The following is a 16,617-nucleotide window of genomic DNA, read 5'->3' on the forward strand; positions in this document are numbered from 1 at the left end:
TGCACGCACACGCGCCCGGCGTGAGTTTTAAGCCACTGAGTCTGGGACGCGAATCGCGGTCGACTACGTGGGAGTCCAGTGATATAGCCATTATGCTAACTGCTGGTCCCTTTTTTAAGAATTTTTTTTTGGGACCAGGAGATGGCATAATGGTTGTGTCACTGGATTTTCACGTAGTCCAACACAGTTGGAGTCCTGGACCCAGTGGCTTGAAACTCATGCCAGATGTGTGTGTGTGTGTGTGTGTGTGTGTGTGTGTGTGTGCCCAAAATCTTGAGAGGTGACTGGAGGAGAAGGGATTGAGGCATGCCCAACCCCTGGGATATGATTTCTCGCTTTCTGTCGCTTTGTCTCTCTGGAGAGTGCACATGTCCTATAGCAAAATTCCCTCAAAAAATTATTATTTATTTATGGGACCAGCAGATGGTGTAATGGTTACATCACTGGACTCCAACGTAGTTGACCGTGGTTCGAGTCCTAGACCCAGCGGCTTAAAACACACCAAATACATGTGCATGCATGCCCAAAATCCCAAGAGGAGAATGTAGGAGAAGGGACTGTGGCATGGCCATCCATCCTGGGGTCTGATTTTTCGCTTTTTGTCTCTCTCTGCTCTCTGTCTTTCTGGAGAGTGCATGTGCCCTACAGCAAACAGACAAACCAACAAACTCAAAAAAGCACACAAAAACCTCTTTAAAAATAATTAATTAATTAACTTATTATTATTGTTATTATTTAATTTGCTATAATCACCAGAGAGACAGGGAGTGAGAGAGGCAAAGTGAGAAAGCAAGCTGCCAAGTCTGGGACTCGAACCACAGTTGACCACGTGGGAGTATGGCACCTCAACCACCATGCCACCTGCTGGCCCCCAAGATATTCTTATTTTTGCTAAAGAAAACACTCAAAGGATAAATCAGAAACTAATTTTAAAAAATATGTTTTCCCACAAAAATTAAAGAGAAATGGCATGTGGGATGCTGGAGTTTGGGGATACCAAACAAATTCTTGTGTTAGAACTTAGTTGTAAGTTTGGTGTTGAAAGGTAGGGCTCTTGGGAGTGCCTAAGTGAGTGGCGGGGACCCCTCTGGTTGACTTCGGTGAAAGTGTAAGGAGTGGGAAATGTGACCAGAACAGAGATTGGACCCTGGTGCTCCTCTCCTGTCCTCCTGCCTGGAAGTCTCAGGATTCCACAAGAACCCCGGCCTCCCCTCAGATGCAGCCTTGGATCCTGGACCTGGGAACTGAATGAGCTGCCATTCTCTTAAGTTACCCAGACTCAGAGACTTTCTGTTATTAGCAATAGAGCAGACTGGAACACGAGGGGGAGGAGGAAAGGCAGGATTTTTAGTTGAGCTTTGACTTTTGTACCACACAAATATTTGATATAGTCAAAAAGTAAGACTCAATTGTAAAAGAAAAACAAGTGGACCCTTAATAAAAAATAAAAAAAAAAAAGGGAACCAGCAGTTAGCATAATGGCTATGTCGCTGGACTCCCATGGCTATGTCTGGGTTCACGTCCCAGACCCGGTGGCTTAGAACTCATGCCGGGCACGTGTGCGTGCGTGCCCAGGATCCCGAGAGGAGAATGGAGGAGAAGGGATTGCGGTGTGACCATCCCCCCGGGGGGTGATTTCTCGCTTTCTGTCTCTCTGGCAAGCACACGCGCCCTATAGCGGAAAAAATGAAAAATAAAAAACTTGGGCCAGCTCCATGGCCTGCTGGTTAGGGCAGCCAGATCCCACATGGCTGACTGTGTGGTTCAAGTCCCAGACCCAGTGGCATGAAAAACACAGTGGGCACATGTGCATGTGCCCAAAATCCCAAAAGGAAGGAGAGATGGAGATGGGATTGCAGCATAGAAGGTGCAAACCTCACTCAGTAGCAGTTGAAAAAAATATGGATATTGAGGTTTTGAAACTATTTAATATCCATGGTAGAATATAGAATAAGTAATATAACTAATGTTCCTAACCGGCAACTAAGATTTTCAGTGTAAGATAAAGATACAAAATAAAAGTTAAGAAAAATATATAATGTTAAAATTAATAAAAATGTCATAAACCTGTGATTTAAAGAAAAAATACATTTTGGGAGCCAACAAGTGGCATGGTGGTTAAGGCACTGGACTCCCACACTCCCCCAGCAGATCGAGTCCTGAACCAGGTAACTTGCTTTCTTACTTGCTTGCTCTCTCTCTGTCTCTCTCTGGTGAGTGCATGTTCCCCATAGCAAATTAAATAATAATAATAAATTAAATAATTAATTTTTAAAAATACATATTTCCTAACTACTACCCACTGAAAGGGCCTAGGAGCACTGATGCTCTTATATCAATAAGCACACCTTCACCCCAGTCTTCATTCCAAATACCCTTCCACAATACAAGGAATCAAATCTTAGAGAAATTGGTAATTTGGGGTTTAAGGAAGAGAAAGTACCCAGGAGTCTGAGACATCTTGTGCCAGAAAGCAAAGCCCCAGAATCCAGCTTGAAGGAGCTCTTAATGGCCAAATTTAGCACAATTTGGACATCAAAAAGAATGCTTTTTATAATTAATTGTAAGTCATGAATAAATACAAATCTGTGAGTCCATATTGACACTCAAAAAAAAAACAAAAACTGTCACCATTGGAGAACATTCTACCAACTCCCTATCCTAAAATTTTCTAATGAAAGAGAAGACATTAAACATTTATTCTGACACTTCAGAATGACCCATAGTCCTTGCTAAGTGATGAGAGAGAGCAGCATTTTATGGAAGGATGACAGCCAGCAGGTGTGGAAGGAATGGTAGGCTCAGGAAATCAGCATTTCAGCAACTACTCCCCCATTTAAAAACTGATGACCAATATATACTTTGGGAGGTGATCAAACTCACACAGTGTCACCCTTGGGCCACTCATGAATTGCACCAAGCTGGCAACCACAACCTTACAAGGGATTAAATTTGGTGTCACTAATAATGGGCACCCTGACCTTGCCTGTCTCCTGATGGGATGCAATATGAAGTTTATAACATCAAGGAATTGTGCCAAAAACATTTAACCTGAATCTAATTAAACCTCTGGACCTAATTTCCAGGTTGCAGGAAATACAGCTAGAAGAACAAATTAAATGACACCGTGAGGAAATAATTCAACAAGCCAGTATCTAGACAACTCTGCAAGACATCTAGTCTAGTTTTCAAAAAGCCAGTCTCATGGGGAAAAAAAAAAGATTTGGGGGTAGGGAAATTTTACATTAAAGAAGACCAGAGCGACAGAAACAAATCTAATACACAATCCTTGACTGGATCTCAGTTCTAAAAACCAACATCTTTGGGGAATATTTTGGGAATGTTCCAAATGGATTCTCTATGATGTTGGCTAAGCAGCCCCTCTTTGGTCACCAGGACCAAGCTTCTTCAGTGCTTTCCACTCCTTGGAGATGCCCCGTGGAGCTATCCTACCTGGTTACAGTGAGTGGGACAGAGCCCCTGCCCTTCGCTATGACCTTGGTGTCTGAAGAGGTGATGGCCCTGGAGCACAGTAAGGTCTGCAAAGCAACAGAGTAGAAGCCTTCTTTTTCTTTCCCTTTCCTAACCTTTTCTTTCCTTTCTTTGATCTTCCTCTTTTCATATATACATATATATATAATATAAAATATTATATATAATATAGTAATATAATATACACACATGTACATATATGTGTATATATGTACATATATGTATGTGTGTATGTGTGTGTGTGTGTGTGTGTGGATACACACACACACACACACACACATGCATATATTACATTGAAGTCTACAGAACATTAAAAAAACAAAAACTGCTTTAAAATCTTCAGACCAGGGCAACCCCATGGGATAGTGTTTAAAGGGAGCCAGCTCTCACATGGTTGATCACACAGACCCCATGGATTGAAAAACATGGGCCAGCAGGTGGTGTAGTGTTTGAGGCACTGGATCCCACATCGCCGAATGCTCAGATCCAGTCCTGGACCCTGTGGCTTTAAAAACACGCCCAGGGCACGTGGAACGAAGCCCACACAGGAGAATGGAGAAGATGGGATTGTGGCATGGTCATCCCCTGGGGGGTGATTTCTCACTTTCCCTCCCTCTGTCTCACTCTGACAGGCACAATGTGCCCTATAGCAAAAACTAAAAAAAAAAAAACCACGCCAGGAATATGTGCATGTGTGTCCCAAATCCTGACAGAACGGAGAACAGAGAAGAAGGGATTACAACATAACCACACCCCACTGGGATGCGTTCTCTCTTTCCTACTCTCTCTGACTCTCTCTTGCAAGTGCATGCATCTTCTAGCAAAATTTTAAAAAGCAAAAAAGCCTGGACCAACTGGAGGCATGGCGGTTAAGGCAGCTGGATCCCACACCACTGTTAGCATGGTCCAGATGAAGGAGAAGGGGTTGCAGCATGGCCATTCCCCCAAAAGAGGTGATCTCTCTCTCTCTTTCTCTCTCCCCCCTCTCTTTCTCTCTCTCTCTCCCCCCCTTACTCTCTCTCTGGCAAGTGCACATGCCCTATAGCAAAAAAAAAAAAAAAAAAAAGTAATTCTGCTTCTGAGGCTCCTTACCCAGAAGAATTGAAATTGGGTACGCAAACAAATAATTATACACACATATTCACCACAGAATTATTCATAGTCACCAACAGGTGAAATAGGTCCATCAACAGATGAACAAACTGTGGTATAGCTAGACAATGGAATATTATTTAGCCATGAAAAGGGACAAAGTACTGTCACCTGTTACAATATGGATGAACCGTGAAAACGTTATGCTACGTAAAAGAAACCAGACACAACAAGTTACATCTAGTACAAAATCATGCATTTGAAATATCCCAGAATTAGTAAATCCATAGAGATGGAAAGAATATTGGAGTTTGCCAGGGGCTGGAGGGAGGGGAGACTGGGGAGTAACTGGCTAATGGATGTGAGGTTTCCTTTGGGGATGATGAAAATTATTTGAAACAGAGGAGGTGGTGGCACATGCTGGATGAGCTGAATGCCATTGAATTGTTAAGAGCTGTAGGGACCAGCAGCTGGCGTAATGGCCATGTCACTGGACTCCCATGTAGTTGACTATGGTTCGAGTCCCGGACCCAGTGGCTTAAACTCATGCTGGGTGCATGTGTTTGTGTGCCCAAGATCCCAAGAGGAGAATGGAGGAGAGGGGATTGCAGCGTGGCCATCCCTCCTGGGGGTGATTTCTCGCTTTCTGTCTCTCTGTCTCTCTCTTTCTGGCGAGCGCATGCGCCCTATAGCAAAAAACTCTCCAAAAATAAATAAATAAATAAAGACTTACAACTGTTTACAATGGCTAATTTTATGTTATGTCAGTATCATTTCAATTTAAAACAAACAAACAAAAAACAAGCCTTCCAGACCAAGAGGAACTTCTCAAGAAGAAGCCAGAAGCCACAGCGTTATGAAGCTGAGTGTCAGGAGGTCCTCACATGAAAGCGTTCTTTACATATAACCAAGAAGGTCATCTGACATTTCCTTCTTTGTTTCCAAAAATATTTACTGAGCAGCAACAGTAACCAAGGGCAGACTCTGTGATGGGAGCTAAGGAAGTAGAGAAGGGCCTGGCCTGGTGGCATGGTCGGTAGCAAACTAGACTATGGTGCTGGCCAACTAGGGGGTTCGGATCCCTAGGTTCAGCTAAAAATATCCCAGGTCTGTGAATGTGTGTCCAAGATCCTGGCAAGCTGGAGGGCCAGGGAAAGGGGGTCCCAGTGTGATGAGATCCTGTCAAAGGCACTTCTCTCTCTCGCTGCATGTGTGCACACATGTTCTCCAGCACGCATACAATAAACATTTAAAAAATTTTTAAAAGAAGAAGGAAGCAAAGAAAGTCTCTGTCCTTAATTACCGTAGGATTTAGTTTTCAAACAAAAGCCCTATGAGGTCATTGCCAGGTCTCTATTAATAGTGACAACCACTTGTTCAGCACAAACTACCCACAGGCGCACTAGACGGGGCCACTTAGTTGTTACAATGCTCCTAGCAGCCCTGGATGGGCTATAATAAGGATTCCCACCCACAGATGAGGAAACTGAGGCAGGGGGGTTAATTAGTTGCTTTGTGCTGCCAGAAGCAACAGGGTCACAATCTATACCCAGGCATTTTGTTCCAGTTGATGCTCCCAGACATGGCAGGTTTTAAAAGATACCTAAGGGCACCCTTCGGACCCAGCCTATCCAATGCCAACTCCTCGAAGGGGCCATTAAGCCTCACTTCCTCCATTAGGAAGTCCAGAGACTGTCTCAAAAGTCAAAGGGGAGGACAGTCAGCACGTAGAGTAGTGGTTAAGGTGCTAGACTCCCACATGGCTGACTGCAGTTCAAGTCCTGGACCTGGTGGCTTGAAACTCATATTGGGCCTGTGTGTGTGCATGCCCAACATCCAAAAGGAGACTGGAGAGAAGGGATTGTGGTGTGGCCATCACCCCTGGGGGGGGAAGGGTGACTTCTTGCTTTCTGACACTCTGTCTTTCTCTTTCTCTCCAGCAAGTACACAAGCACTATAGTTTTTTTTTTTTTTTGCTAAAAAAATCTCCCTAAAGAAAAAAAATGTCAAATGGAAGGGGCAGGAGAAACTCAACCACTTTACAGCTAGTCTAGGGGCAGAATCCCAAGAAACAGAGTGATACTTTCAACTAGAGGGAAAATGCCTGGTCTCCCAAGTCCAGAACAAAGGAGGTGAGACTAAGGCACTGGCCTAGGAATGAGAAGAGACCTTGAGGTTTATTCATCCAAAGACAGGTATGACGGGCACACACACACACACAGACCTGTACATACATGTGCATGCATAGCTCCACATACAGCTAGATGTGAACTGGGGGAGCTACTTATTGGCCATGGGAAGACCCCCTTGAAATAAGAAGATGAAACACCGGCAGGGTCTATTCGGGGATGCCAGGGAGCCCCCTGCCTTGGAAATCTTCAAGAGCAAAACCAGGCATCTGAGTAAGACCGGCCTGGAGACAGGAGGCTGCACGCAACGGCCCTGAGGTCCCTTGAGCAAGCCTTGCCTGATCTAGGAATGCACACACCTGGAAGAAGAGCCCCCACCTTGCTCCCCACCTCCTCCATCCAGCTCCCTGCCTTCTAGTCTCCCACTCAGAAGCTCCCTCCTTCAAGGAACCCTCCTCTGTTGCCTTCCAGGAGACCTGTCTTCAGCCCTTCTTCCTCCATTGTGGGCTTGCTCTCTTTTTTCCATCTCTGAGGCACGGAGGTCTCTGGGCCCCTGTCCAGACTCTTTTACTCGTAGATACTCACATACTCCTTGGGAGTCTCAGACAGTCCTGCTCCCTAAGCCGATGCCTAAAAGCTGATGATTTCCAACTCTGTATTCCTGGCTCAGACTCAATGCAGACACCACCCTACCTCCCTCCCTCCTGAGCATCTCCCCACCCCCACGCCTTACACACAGGAAGCCAGAGCTCCCTCATCGTCCTCGCCTCCCAGACCTGCTCTCGGCAGCCATCTTGGCAAGCGGTACCACCAGACGCTCTGCACCCCACCTGCATCCTTCCTTCCAGCTCACTCCTCACATCAGCAGTCGTCAAGTTCAAGTAGCTACCTGACTTTTCCTCACCCTACCTGCCTCCTTCCGCCACCCACCATCACTGCCTCCACAGAGACCCTTAGGAGTCAGAGTCAAAATTACAACAAGAGCTTGGTCTTCCTGCTTCTTCAGCTCATCTTCCACGCCGACACAAATGTCCTTCTAAAATGCACGTGTGATCCCACCAATCCCAGACTAAAGAGTGCAGCCTCCCTCTGCCTGCTCCTCTGGGCTTATCTGCTGCCCTCGACTCCTTCACATCCTGTGCTTCCAACACACCTCTTATTCTCATACCTCTGTGCCTTTGTAGATGCTGTTCCCACCACTGGGAACACCTCTCCCCACTGTCCCACCTTACAATGACGGACAGGCCCACCTATCGTTGAGGCCTAGTCCAGAAGTTGAAATGTTACCACTTCTGTGATAGCTTCCCCAATGCTTTCTCCCGTTCCTTCCTGCAGAACCCCCCCCACCCCGCCCCAACTCCGCGATGCCTGTGCAGAATCAGCCCAGCCCCAACCACCTGCTCCTGTAACTGTACATCTTCTGGCAAGCCCCTTACCACACTGAACTGTCATTCTTTGTTTTCATAGTTAGGGCAGATTAGAGAGGGACACCAGTTCCTCCACATGCCTCCCACTGAGAATGGGGCCTGTGTCCCCTGCCTTTGAATCTGGTCTAGGCAGGCTTCTGACAACTTTGACCATAAGAAAACATGGAAGAAAGCAACCGTGTGGGTGCCTGGGCTCCGGCCTCACAAGCCTCTCAATGAGCACTTCCTCTCTAGAAGCACCCTGTGAGCAGCCACAGAAGAGGTCAGACTATCTGGAAATCGCCATGCTAGAGAGGCACTCTGGCCCAGGACCCAGTGGAGGCCCTCCCATCGAGATGTCAGCCACGTGAGTAAGGCCATCTCAGACCTCCTAGTCTCACGGTCTGCTTGCTCAATTCCAAGGAGCAGCCTTAGTCAACACAAAGTGGAAAATAAAAATTGCCCAGTCAGAAGTGCCTGAATTTCTGACCATTAAATGGTGAGCTGTAATAAAGCGGTGCTTGTTTTCAGGTGAGTTGGGGGTGGTTTGTTACTCAGCACACAGCCAGAATAACGTTGGGCTCTCTCTCTAGGCAATATCGGGGGGGGGGGGGGGCGCCAAATGGGGGGGGGTGCTACCAAATGTGTGCTCAGTGGCTTACACCACTATCTTCTTTGCCTTTTTAAATTTTTTTAATTTGTAAAAGTTGCCGGAATGTATGTACTCAGCAGAGAGAGGGAGAGAGAAAGAGTACTCCCTGATGGGGCACAGTCACTCCTCAATCCCTTATCTTCCATTTCTCCATTCTTTTGGGATTTGGGGCATGCATGCACGTGCACCCACCTTATTTTTCAAGGTCCTGGGTCAAGGACTCAGGCCCTTAACCACCTTAACCACTAGGCTACGGGGCTGGCCCCTCCTTGCTTTAAAACAACACAAGTAAGTCTTGCTAAAGGAGACCTGGGCCTTTATCCCAGAAGACGGACTAATTCCTTGATACCAGTTTTTAAGGCAGCAAAGAAAGGCAAAGAAAGGATTCCATCAGGGAGCAGCAAAATTGCACACTGAGATCCCAGCCCTGACCGTCTGGAAGCCTGGCCCGGCCCCGAAGCCACTCTCTTGGAAGCCGGCTGTGTGATCCCTCCATCTGACAGAATGAGGGCAGGGACAGCGGCGTGCGCACCAACATGCAGTGCTGGGTTTGACCAGCTGGGCGAGGCCCTCCCTTCCGGGTCTGCAGGAGCTCCTGGACTCGCAGCTCTGGCTGACCCCACCACCAGCACTTCCTTTCTGACCCTCGATTCCCTAGAGGCTGGAAGAAGCCCGTGCAGCCTTGTCCTTCCCACCCTGGCTGGGTGCCTGGGGTAACCACTCCCAGGCACTGGTTTCTTCCGAAGCAGCTGCAGCAGCTAGACATGCTGAAGCCACAGGGACCAACCCCCTGGGGAAAATCCAGGGCCCCGGATGTCCATGCTGCTGGCAGGCAGGTAGCAACCGCTTCTCATGTCATTCCAAACTGAATTCCACCTATGGCTCACATCTTCGCTTCCGACGCACACGTTTCTACCCAGCTTGCGTCTTCTGATTCTTTCCTCCTGATTGAAACCCAAGAACCCTCCCAGCTCACATGCCTAAATGGTCCTCATAATAATTCTGATGACTCTCCCAGCGAATGTTTATGAAACACTTACTCTAATCCAGGCACTTTTCCAAGCACTTCACATACATTAAGTCAGAAGCATCTGTCGCCCCTGGATTCATTCTGGTTTGAGTAGTTCTGCACGGGCCGGCCCGGGCTTATCGGTGGCATCGTTCTCTAACACAGCAGGACCAGCTGCACAATTTGTAGGGCCCCTTGTTCGCGATCACTACGCATTTCAAGACGGCGACAACAGGGCGTTAAACCAAGCCCAGCGTCCTTCTGAGTGGGGGCCCCTGTGCAACTTCCTGGGCCACATGCCCTCAGAGCTGGCCCTGCACAACAGCACCACCCCTCCCTTAAACTCCAGTCACCTCTCAGTTCACTAGGCTTTCCAGAGCTAGGGAAGAAACGCTCGCTGGTCTCAGGGCCCCAGACATTGCTCCCGCGTGATAAAGAGTTGCTTCTTTTGCTGTTCTCTGCAAGTTTATCTAGTTCTTTAGATTTTTCCCAGCATGCCAGCTCCTCAGCTAACAACCTTCCTTATCTCAGTAAATAGCCCCCATCTATAGTATATCTCAAGTCAAAGGGTCACCCGACGTTCCTCTCTTCCCCTCATCCCTCTCCAGAGCCAAACTCTTAGCATCTGCTATCGACTCTACCTCCAAATAGATCCAGCACGTATCCATTTCGTTCCATCGACCTGCCAATATCCGAGTCCAAACTACCATCTCTTGTACCGACCACTGCCACAGTCTCTAGATTGCCTCCCTGGGCCGCCATGTGCTACAGCCCTAGTGAGTATTGTTCCTACCATGGTGGAGCTGAGCAGCACACAGCCTGCCCAGCTGTACAGAGCAGCCCCACTCCCCACTTCTGATTCTCACACCTGGCCCCCCACCCTCACTTTCCATTGGGCAGCCGGAGTCATCTTAAAACAACGTTTATCAGCCAACATTAGTCTCTGGCTAGAAACTCTCGAGTGGGCTCTCATGGCAAAGTTGATCTGAAGTCATCACCGCGGTCTGCAGGCCTTCTATCAGAGCCTCCCAGCCAGGGAGCTGGAGCACACAGATAGGCCCACATGGCTTATCGGTTTCCTGAGGCAGTCAGGTGGGGCTCCAGGCACCTGCAGGCACCAGGGCCGTCCCATGCTTGTGCTGCCTGTGCCCTGCACTGTTCTGGGGAGAGCAATCCCCTAACGGAGGGAGCCCTGAGGGTAGGATGCCAGGCATCCCAGTTGGAGCCCAAGGATGGATACCTCCACCACAGATGGCCTCAGCCTTGGTGCAGGCATGAATGTCGTTAATCTCCTTGCACACAGGACAGGTGGGAACTGGCTGCCCCAGCAATCTGGGCCTGCCCAGCCTCAGCCCCATGCCCGGAAGCTTTCCCCTCTCCAGGCACACCGTTTGAACTGCTCTTCCTAGAAATCCCAAGCTCGTTCCTGCCTCAGACCTCTTCCATGCCCCCTGTTTGGAATACTCAGCTCTGATCTCCATGTGGCCAGCCCCTTCTTGTCAGCTGGGTCTTGGTTCAGATTTTGCCTCCTCCAGGAGGTCTCTCCTGACCCAGCACTTCACACTGCACCTCTGTTCTGCCTGGTCCCTGTTCTCACTGTATTTGATCTGACCTTCTTCACAGAGTTGTCTCTTTGCTTGCTGCATGGGCCCTTATCTAGAATGGAGTTCCACACGGGCATGGGTGTGTCTGCCTTTTTCCACTTCTGCCCTAGGGTCCAGCCCCCGATCTCGGGACACTGCTTCTCCACTGTCAGCAGCTCGGGCCCTGCGCTCAGCCAGATGAGACCTGGTTCTTCCAGTCTGACAGGACAACTATAAACTGCCTGGATACTGGCCTGCTCAACTGGGTTCTCTGAAGGCACCAAGACTTAACCTCTCCAGCAGCTAGACGGGAAGACATGAAGACGCCATTGGACATTCCTCCCTTTACTCAGCACACACATGCATGTCACCCCACCTCAACCCCTCACTCAGCACACACATGCATGTCACCCCCACCTCAACCCCTCACCTGGGAGCTGAGCCTTCAGTTCAACAGGGCTAGCTGGGAGCTACAGGGAAAAAACCTACAGCCTTTTCAGCAAAGAGCTTTACATGTTCTTAGAAGTGCCAAGACATACGTGGGTAACAAGATAAAATAAGATGAGGCTCATCAGAGAAACAGAAAGCAAGTGCTGAGGGAGTAGAGTGATAGGAAGGCTTGAAAAATGGACAAACCTGGGCTTAAATCTGGCCCCAACGTTCTTTTTTTTTTTTTAACTTGCCAGAGACAGACAGAGAAATAGTGAAGGAGAAAGTGCCCCCAATGGGGTGCAGTCGTGCTGCACTCCCTCCTGTCCCATTTCTCCATCCTGTCAGGATTTGCAGCATGCACACAGACGTGCCTGGTGTGTTTTCAAGCCACAAGGGTCAGGATTTGAACTGTGGTCAGCCATGTGGGACCCTGCTCCCTTAACCACGAGGCCACAACCCTAACCATGGCCTGAACATTCTATAACGGGAGACTAAACTGCAACTTAACCTACGTCTCGGTATCTTCATCTGCCAAGTGGGCACGTCCAGCCCCACCTCACTAGGTTATTTGTGGAACTCAATAATGCAGTGCTCAGAAAGTGCTGAGCAGAGGACCGAGTGCAGGGGGCCGAGTAGGCTTTTAAAACTCACAGTGGTCCCCATGATTAGCTGCAATGTGGTCAATAGCTAAATGGGGAGACAGAGAACATTCTAGTATGGGGGAGCAGCAAGTGAGCAGGGCATGAAGGAGTGGAATTCGGGGATGAGCGGTACCTGGCTACTGCCGGGCAACACTGCCATCCAGTTCACTGCCACACGTATGTCACAGGTCACCTCAGCCCCAACATACACAGCACCACACTGGGTCCTCCTTCCAAAAGCCCATGTCCAGCCCCATCCCAGCCAACCAGGCTAGAAACTGAGGTAGCACCTTCAAGTCTTTCTGCCACTCCTGGCCTCATTCCTGGTGATGCCACCCAGACAACTGGCTATGGATCCCCACCTGAATCACTCTCTCTAGCCCACACTGGCACTCTGATCAGCCATGGCTCCTCATTTTCCCACATCTTCTGGAACTTCCTTTCACTCAGGCACCATAATCCACCTAGCTCTGGCTTGACAACCCCCTTCTCAGTCTTCTGAGTCATGACTGCCTGCTATGGGTTGGGCTGTGTCCCCCAAAAGATATGCTGAAGTCCTCATGCCCAGCACCTTACACTGGGACCTCATTTGGACATCTGGTCATTGCAGATGTCCTTAGTTAAGACGAGAGCACACTGGAGGGGACTAGTTGTCCAATATCATTGTTGTCTTTTTTAGAAGAGCAGAGCATCCCAGAGAGAAGAAGGCTATGTGAAAAACAGAAACACAAGGATGGCCATGGGGAGACAAAGGCAGAGACTGAGGTTATGCGGCCACAACCCCAGGGATGCCTGGGGCTAGCAGAAACTGACCAAGAAAAGGCAGGAACGTCCCCTAGTGCTTCGGAGGGAGTGGACTCTGCCATCACCTTGATAGTGAGAAAATAAATCTTTGTGGCTTAAGTCACTCACATTGTGGCCTATCTTATAGCAGCCCTAGAAAACGAATACACCACCCCATGTGTCCCCAGAGTCCAGACAGTAGGACTCTTGCTCTGAAACAGCTCCACCCTTCCCTCCATCCCCCATGCCCAACACGACTCTCCAGCTCAACGCCTTGATTTGGCCAGCTATGTGCAGTCTCAGTCCCGGATCTGGCAGCTTGTTTTCTTGCTTTCTCTTTCTCTGTCTCTCTGGTCGAATTAAAAAATGTAAGAAGAAATAAAATGAAATAAATAATTCTTTAAAAAAATAATAAAGCAGGGACCAGCAGTTGGCATAATGGCTATGTCACTAGACTCCCATGTAGTTGACCATGGTTCAAGTCCTGGACCCAGTAGCTTAAACTCACGCCAGGCGCATGTGCGTGCGTGCCCAAGATCCCGAGAGGAAAATGGAGGAGAAGGGATTGAGGCTTGGCCATCCCCCCTAGAGGGTGATTTCTTACTTTCTGTCTCTCTCTCTTTCTGGCGAGTGCATGCGCCCTATAGCAAAAACCTCTCCAAAATAATAATAATAAAAGAAAGACACAGAACGCTATTTCAAGTGACTTCCAAAGATAGCGCAAGAGCCAGATTGTCCATGTGGTCAAAATGTTTCCTTCCTTGTAGTCGACCGCGGTTCACATCCCGGACCTGGTGGCTTGAAACTCATGCCAGGCGCGTGTGCATGCGCACTCAAGATCCCAAGAGGAAAATGGAGGAGCAGGGATTGCAGCGTGGCCATCTCCCCTGCGGGGGTGATTTCTCGCTTTCTGCCTCTCTGTCTCTCTCTGTCTGTCTGGCGAGCGCACATGCCCTATAGCAAAAACCTTTCAAAAAAAAAAAAAGTTTCCTTCCTGCACACAAGTTACAGGGAAATCAGAATCCAAAGTATACCCCGGTAGGTGCAGTGTTCCTTAATGCTGAAGGAATTCAAATGGCTCACAGAAAAAGTCCTTTAGGAGCTCTAACCCCAATGCAATGATATTTGGAGGGGGAACATTTTGGAGGTCATGAGATTTAGACAACATCATGGTGACATGATGAAGTAAGGGCTCTTATTAAAAGAGAGAACAGACAGTGCAGGCATGCTCTGTCCACCATGTGAGAATACAGCAAGAAGGCATCCGTTTGCAAGTCAGCAAGTGAGCCCTCACCCAAATCACGCTGGCACCCTCATCTTGGGCATCTAACCTCCAGAACTGTGAGAAATAAATGTCATTACTTAAGCTACCCAGTCTATGCTATTTGTTACAGTAGTTTGAGCTGATTAATACGGTTGGACAGTGCCAAAAATACATTGCCTGAAGGTCATCCTTGCTGGCCAAATTTTAACAAGTGTCCTGAATATGGTCTCTTTTTGGACACGTTAATGCTGTGAAGATAAAGCGTACTTAGGAAAAAGATGACCACACAAAGTTTTAAAAAAGTAATCAGAGCCTGAAGAATAAGAGGAAATAAGTTTAGCTGATCAGCCTGCGTATTGGGTATGGTTACTCCTCATTGGTGGCATGTCATAGACACTCCTCAAGATAATCCCAGGACTGCAGTCTCCTTTGGGCTGACCACACACCCTACTGAATAGGCTACTGTCACTGCCCATAAGTTGCTTCAGACAAGCTTCTGCTAATGAACCGTCACCTAAACCTGTCCCTAGCCCCTCCTCTGTTATCTTTGTCCAATGTCAACTCCATAAAAGCAATCCACACATATTGTAACCCTACAACTGGTATAAAAGGCCCCAGCCTTTCCAGGGTTGGCAGACACGTTGTCATTTCCATCTGGCCAAGCTGCTGGTGGGTCTGACTGCATTCCTTAGGGTCTGAGCCTTACTCGACGTTAGCTGTATGAGACCAACACAATTGCTTTTTACTCATAGCTCCCACTTGCAATTGTTCTTTTTGGTTTGACAGTGCCATCATTGGAAAGAGCGAAAGTCCATGTCTAGGGCTTCGAATTCCATTGCAGACTGCAGGTTCCCTAAGACTGGAGCCCAGAGCTGGAGTTCCAGACCCAGGTACTGTGCCCTGGAGGGGCGAGGCTGCTCCAGCAATATCTGGTAAACCAACAAACAACACTTAAAGAACCTCAGGTCATCTAGTTGGAAAAAATGTGCTAGGCCATTTTTCACATAATCACTTAAGCTGATGTTTGTAGGGCTCAATGCCCTCCCCACAGTGTGTTAAAGTTCATAGCTTAATTCTCAGAAACGGTCTTACTGCTTTTCTTTCTAAGTCTTTCAAGAGCCTGATTACACCTTCCCCACTGTCCCCCTGAAAATGCAGCCCGACGAACTGACTTGTATATTACCTCTTCCTCTCTCCTGGCCACTGTCTCCATTTGGTAGGGATTAATTAATAAGCAATAAAGTGGTTTAATTTGGAAAGTTTTTTTTCTGTTGTTTCCCCCACGTCTATCTGGGCAGGCTCAGGCCAGTTCATCAACAGGGGTCCTAATTAAAGTCTGAAAATACGTTGTAAAGCAAAGCTGGAAATACAGAGCCAGACATTACAGCAGCCTTGTTAACAAGAAAATCAACGCAAATTAAGACACAGCCAGACAGAAACCAAAGCCCTTGCCACGGCATAAATTACGTATATTAGAATCAGGGAGCGTTAGCGCTGGAAAGACTTCCATAAAAGCTCTGGAGAGACATAACACTACGGAGTTAACCATGTCCAGCCTTCCTTTACAAGGAATTTAGAATAGATGATGAGGCTTTCCGTGGCAACCCTCTAAATTGCTATGTGACCAGAATAAAAACTCTCCATGCTCCATTCACAATTTAAAGACGAAGAGGTAGAAACAGATTTTTAAAGTCATTTGCTGTGACCTACGAGTATAGAGGGCCAGGATCGGGAGGTAGTAACTGGAAAGGTGCCAAAACACATCTTAGATGAGAAAGTAGCAGCTCAACTCAGCCTCCATGTTGCCTTCAGTTCAATGGGAAACCACTGGCTCGTTCCTCGGAAGGCTGTTTCATGAGATCATTTTGATAATGGCGACGCAGGCTCTTTGTCCACTACCAGCAAATATGGTAGCCAACGGTGATCTCGATGTGCTTTATTTCTTCATTCATCTGCTTATACTCCTATTCTTTTGCAACACAGATGCCCAGTAGCTGAGCTTGGGATGATCCTGGGCAAATTTCCTCTTTCCTTCTCACACTCTTGAACATACACACACACATGTATACGTTCACACTCAGGGACACACACAACATACACAAGAACAGCATACACAATACAGGTATCTGACACC

The 16,617-nt window shown here is 47.8% G+C and overlaps 1 protein-coding gene across 6 annotated transcripts in view; it reads right to left on the minus strand.

Moving 5' to 3' along the window:
- The window catches only part of ARSG (arylsulfatase G), a 141,413-nt gene that overhangs the window by 63,534 nt on the left and 61,262 nt on the right, over nt 1–16,617 (minus strand). The window contains exon 1 of one of the 6 annotated variants that reach the window (XM_027771149.1): nt 11,794–11,883. The exons of 4 other annotated variants lie outside the window; for them this stretch is intronic. The gene's annotated coding sequence lies outside the window, so the exon portion shown is untranslated. Of the gene's footprint in view, nt 1–9,811; nt 9,922–11,793; nt 11,884–16,617 lie in introns of those variants that run through there. One more of the 6 variants, XM_027771150.1, reaches the window with a different exon arrangement.

Source organism: Tupaia chinensis, unplaced genomic scaffold, assembly GCF_000334495.1.
Source record: "Tupaia chinensis unplaced genomic scaffold, TupChi_1.0 Scaffold000187_1, whole genome shotgun sequence".
Classification (NCBI taxonomy): Eukaryota; Metazoa; Chordata; class Mammalia; order Scandentia; family Tupaiidae; genus Tupaia; species Tupaia belangeri.